This window comes from Monopterus albus, unplaced genomic scaffold (assembly GCF_001952655.1).
Source record: "Monopterus albus unplaced genomic scaffold, M_albus_1.0 scaffold458.1, whole genome shotgun sequence".
NCBI lineage: Eukaryota > Metazoa > Chordata > Actinopteri > Synbranchiformes > Synbranchidae > Monopterus > Monopterus albus.
In genome coordinates this window covers 289296-295298 of record NW_018128338.1, presented here as the reverse complement: position 1 = coordinate 295298, position 6003 = coordinate 289296, and positions in this window count along the sequence as shown.

Below are 6003 nucleotides of genomic sequence, written 5' to 3'. Positions count from 1 at the left end.
TGACTATCATGAATGAAATGGATTTTTACTTATTTTAGGTCTTAAAATACGATGCATTTCTCTTACCTCCAGCTTTATAACAACACTTCTCTCAGTGGATAAAATGACTGCATTCCAAACAGTAGAACTTGTGTGTCCTATGCAAATGAAAATGTTTCAGAGGCTTAGTGTTAGTGAAACTTGATTCCTACCAACCAGTTAAGTGGTAAACCCTGTGTCCTGCATGGCTCACAGCTGCTCAGTGTGCACGTGAAGGCTCTGGGCCATCCAAACAGATCACAGATAGGCCCTCTGCATGTTCCTCACACTGCTCTGAGTCAGCTGACCAGGGAGGTGAAGTCTTCTGGCTCTGCTCCAGGAAGGGATTCAAGGAGAGGGGCCTGGTAGTTCATGGATCACGTGGACGGAGGCTGAAGCCTGTTTGGTTTGTGTCACAGTGCAGCAGTGAGATGGATGAAAAGTGGGAACAGTAAAAGGGGAGGAGCAGTGTTTTGATATTGGTGCATGTGCAGTTGCCATACATCATTGTAGAAGTGTATGGTATCTGTGTACAGTGTCAGAGGCACTGAGGTTACATAGACTAGATCTGCTTGCAGCCTCCACCTCAGACAAGATGTAGTCATACATCACCCTGTGGTGTCATTTTCATGACCCTATGATTTATGGTCTATACTAACGTCCCGAGGCCAATTTCATTCCTGTGCCTTTGCTTGTCAGTTTTACTACCTCACACATTTCCCTTTATATAAGTGTGACAGTTCATTCTTTGAATGTCACATTTTGCAGGCAAACAAAAGGTATAACTGACAATAGTTTGTGATTTAACTTTGTGAAGTGAGAACTTTTTGTTATTTCCACAGTCTCATGCTTATTATTTCAAACTGACGCATGTAGTATCCAGCTTTAAAATAATTATCGACTATTATTCTCTGCCAGGTTTAAGAACTTCCTGTACAGTAATGTATTCCAGGTCTGAGATATGTTAAATGGATTCACTTTCACTGCCCCCTTAACAATTTGAGCTACTCAGATCCCACACACATGTATAACAGATCAGCTTCGACAGGTGAGTCATATTTCAGTCTATCACATTTTATAATGCAAAACAGATGATTGTTGTGGTCACATATAAGATCCCCTCCTAACATAATTCCAATTTAAAAGATGGTGGACAATATCCACAGATGTTTTCTGTGTAAAAACACTTTGTAACTTTAGTTTAAGTCAGCTGAGGCATCAGCAGTCAAGTGGGCCTCTTCTGAAGCGTGGTTATTTTAGTATCATGTTTTGTTTCACAGGACAGTGTATATTTTAAGTTTTAAGAAAATTTTAATAATGTGTATCTATCCTAAAACACATGTCTGAACTGGCATCTGATTTTGCCAAACACCTGAGCAGTGGCCTCTCACACATCGGCTGAAGCAGGATGGAACACATCATGCTACAGTAGGTGTCCCTGTTTGAGTGTATTTTTGGTAATGTTTTTGTAGAGCTCCCTGTTCCATGTTCCTCGCTGACTGCTCTCACTTCTCTCCTTCTGCCATCCTCTTTTTCAGCTCCAATAAACCTGACAACTGAGTGTTACCCCTCTCTCCAGACCTAATCGGTTTGAGGGACTGTGAAAATTACGTTTGGTGAAGTTAAAGGCTTCGCTGTACTGCTCCTAAAAGTGGGTGATTTGCTGTAGTGCACAACTGTCCTCTCTTGACTGTGTAGCTCTGTCATCAGTCTGCTCGATTACAGCAGCTGATTGGGGGCTGTGCAGCTTAACATTAGTGTCATCATGCTCAGAAAATGGATTTTGTGGCTTGACTCCAAAGTGATGAGAGCGTGATGTACTGGAGAGAGGGCAAAGCACTTCAGTTCCCCTGTGTCCTCAGTTACACTCACTTCTGTCACTTCGGTGACAGTTCACACATCCCATTTTGTCTTTCAGCTGCAGATGTGTGAAATATAATGATGGCAGTGTGACCTCAGGGGATGCAAAACTTAACAAACATCTTCACATGCTCATTTAGTGAGCTTGGCTTAGAGAAGATGAGGTGGTACAGCTCAGAAATGGGTTTGAATGATGACTTGATGAAATTAAAGTGTGAAAGAAATGAGGAGGAGATGGATTTAGAAAGCTGGAAGGAGAAAGTGCCTGGGTTTTTATGATTGCAAGAGGATAACACTTCATTTTCAAATCCAGCCTCAAAATTCACTTATGTTTTTGTCAATTATCTGGGTGTTTCACTCTCTGATATTTATCTCCATTTCCTTTAACTGATGCAGATAATGATTATGTGAATAAAATTGCCTGTACTTTATAATTTTGCAGCACTGGTATACACTCAGTTGACAGTTTGTTAGATACAGTACACCCAGCTGAAACTCATCCAATCTAGTACAACAGTCCTCCCCTTGTGAAAGTGATAATGTTCAGGTTTTGTTTTAACTGTTTTAGAGAGGTGTTGATTCAGCTGTGTGATCATTTGGGAGCCTTGATTTGTGTTAGATTATATTGACAGGTGTTTCTATATTTATTTACTTTTTTCCTTATCTTTATATCGGTGAGGCCAGGTTCAATATCATACACACCTCTGGGTATAATGCAGCACATTTGTTGTTTTGTCTCGAGTATTTTGAATGTCATATCAGTTAAACTGAGTCCAATACAGTGAAATAGCATGTGAAGAAGAGGTGCATGAAGAATGAGTTACAACAGATGGCAGGAGCAGAGGAAAGACATAAAACAAGAGGAAAGGAATTCATGAAAGGAACACAGAAGAGAATAGAGGGGTGCTCACCTTGTCAGACTTCAGGGAGCCAGTGGTGTAACAAAAGTAAGTGGAGTAAAATATTTTTGAGCATCAGTTGTACAGTATGAAGCAGAACGCTTCGTTTATTGGACCAACTGGCCACTCACATGTAACATGTTGCTGGTTTTGGAGTAGCCACTCAGTCACCTTATGTGACACATTATAGCCCAGTACAGCTCTAACCTTGTTTTCTCTTTCCTTCGTCATTTTTCAAGACTGCGTACAGAGACACATACCGATTTAAAATGCTTGCCGCTGCCACAGCGGTAACATGAAGACAGGTGACAATTTCCAGGGAAAAGCAACACATTTTATCATGATTTGGTGTTTTCAGGCTGGTCTTGGAGACGATTTGCAACACGTCTCTAAAATCATCAAAAGGGGTTTGATTTGGTGGAGATGTAGTGATTGATTTCTGTAGCATATGCTTCACATCATTTTCATTCTCATCAATCATCAGCATCTGTTATGTTGGAGGGAGCTATGCCTCGGTAAGTAAATGGGATCTGGACACATGGCCGTCTACAGTTTGCCAACAGTTTTACAGTTGAGCCAAGGTGCCAAAAAGGTAAAAAACAAAAATCTTCTTTTACTGTTGCCTGATTAAGTGTGCTTTGTTTGTACATGTACATGTGTGACTTATACTCCAGCTATCCGAAGGTGGGTGAGGGTGTAAGGCACAGCCGGTTCTTTCTGGCTGTCAGATCTGCCCCTCCATGCAAGAACATTATGAGCCAGTGGCTGACTTGTGCTGACACATCGCAGGCATGGTATTAAACTACAAATTCTGTGCATGTCTGTGCTTTTGTGTGGCTGCATGCTTCATCTCAATCAGGGGGTAAACTGATATGTTGGGATTGCCTGTCTACTGTACATGCAGCACCTTGACAGTGCCCCAGTGTGTCTGGCCACTTCATCAAACCATGAACAGACACGATGGGCCAACAATGGGCCAACAATGTACAAACTGCACCACAAAATCAGAACTGTCTGATCACTTTTACAATCAAAATTTGCACAGGCTTCAGTGCCTCTTTTAAAGTTATTCTTTTCCTGCCCATTTTCTTGACATACATTGCCGGTTAGCGCTCTGCTGTGAGGATTAACCAGGATCCTTGTAGATGCTGTGTCTTCTTTGAAGAAGATCAGAGGACACTGTCAAACAGAGGTATGTACATCCAATGGGCAATGAGGAAAAGGTAATCTACCATCAGCTGTCCAGAGATCTAGTATCTTCATCATCCTCTAAATCTCTTTGCCATCTTTGTTGTTTTCCTTTCTTGTTGAAATCTCTAAGGTTTCTACTTATTCTGTCTCACTTTGCTCTTCGGTGTTCATCCTAATAAAAGAAGGGACGCCCTGTTTCACAGGATCACTGTACATTACAGCCGGAGGAAGCCAGCCTGGATCAGAGTCAGTGAAGTGGGCCATTAATGTAAACACAGTATTTGAATTTAGCCTCAGGCGGGCCATTAATGTAAACACAGTATTTGACTTTAGCCTCAGGCATAGACATACATATGCACAGCTAGAAACCAATGAACAAATGCATCTTACACTTGTTCGTCTTAACCTCTAGTGTGTGTGTAATTATACGTGTCTGCTCAGTTCCTGTCTGAGGTGTACAAGACAGCAAAACACCAGTCTCTTTCTTAATCTGATGTGGAGAAACAGATCTCTGCGGGACCTCAGCAGGCCGGTCTGTTGCAAGACCACATTACTCACAGGTGTTTGTTTGAAATCTCTGTCTCTGAAATCAGAAGATGTAAAAAAAAAAAAGAAGGCAAATTACCTTGATCATCTATGCTGCTCTATTTCTTCTCACCCTAGATGACATGTGTGAGCCAGATTGGATTGATCATACTCTGCAGGAAATGTCAATGCCAGTCTTTGATCAAACCTTTCTTCTTCTTCATGTTTTTATGATAGTAATGTTGATGTTGCTCTTCCACATTTTTGCAATGAAACAGTCTAAACCAGCTGTTCCCAACTTGGATGTCACAAGCCATCTGTGTACCCGAAGAGAAATAAAATGAGAGGGGTCCCAAGATGATTTATGGGATAAGAAAGAAAAGAAATGATAGAAAAAAATCACTTCTAATTTTTGCTTTTTCTGTAAAATACTGGATCGTTTCAGCATTTACACGGCCATGGGGAGTTCACAGTGCCACCTGGAGACCCTTGGTCTCGAGTGCGCTCAGCAAAGCAACTTAACAAACATGTTCATGTAAGTAAACTAAAGCAAAGAGTAGCATTTTCAGTAATGCACCATGCTGTCTTTCACATCTCTGCACTCCTCTTTCTCCCTGCCAAGTAATTTGTATGTATACTGTGATGTTCTGGAGGTTTGTTGGTCTCAAAATACCAGTTGCTTCTCTCATGACTCTTCTCAGCTCACAGCAGCGCAGGGTCAAAGGTAGAGTGGTCAAGGTGTGTAACATGATGAGTTTGGGCAAAACTCTTCTTTCACAGAGTTTGTAAAATGCTGCTGTCACCGACTGAACTAGAAACCAATCCCATACTTCTTTGTACTTGTCCCTATTCTGGTTTCCTACTTACAAATATAACACATAAACCAAAGCTTTATGTGTTATATCTATTTGTGTTATTTTCATATGTATGGTTACTTTCTTGGTTTTAGGATTTGTCTTGTTATGATGCTGTGCTGAACTCGAAACAAGCCCTCTTCATGCACCCTCATATTATATTTCACTCCATCGTGAGAGACAGCCTGACCACTTATATTCAGTCAGATACTGTACAATGTGTGGAGAGTGATTCTTTTTTTCTTTCTGAATTACTGTCCGGGTCAAAACAGCCTAACAGCTGTGTATGTTTTTCTCTCCCTGTCACAACAGCTGCTGCCTCTTCCTGTCAGCTCCAACAATCCCTGCAGCTCCAGTTTTTCTGAACCAGTGTATGAGCTGCTGTCTCCTCTGACTGCCAGCAGAGCTCCTGCCAAACGTCGTAGGACTCCTCCAAGTCTGAAACACTCACGAAGAGCACCAGAACGTTGACACTTTGGCCAACCAGGAAACCTCTGAAAATGACATGTGCCCACTGTTTGATGTTGGAGAACACACTCATTTATCTGACCACTGAAGGAACCACAACACAACAGGGTCATAACCTCCACTCGGGACATCACAGTCATGCCTTTTTTATTTATTTATTTATTTGTCTATTTGCATTTTTCACACCA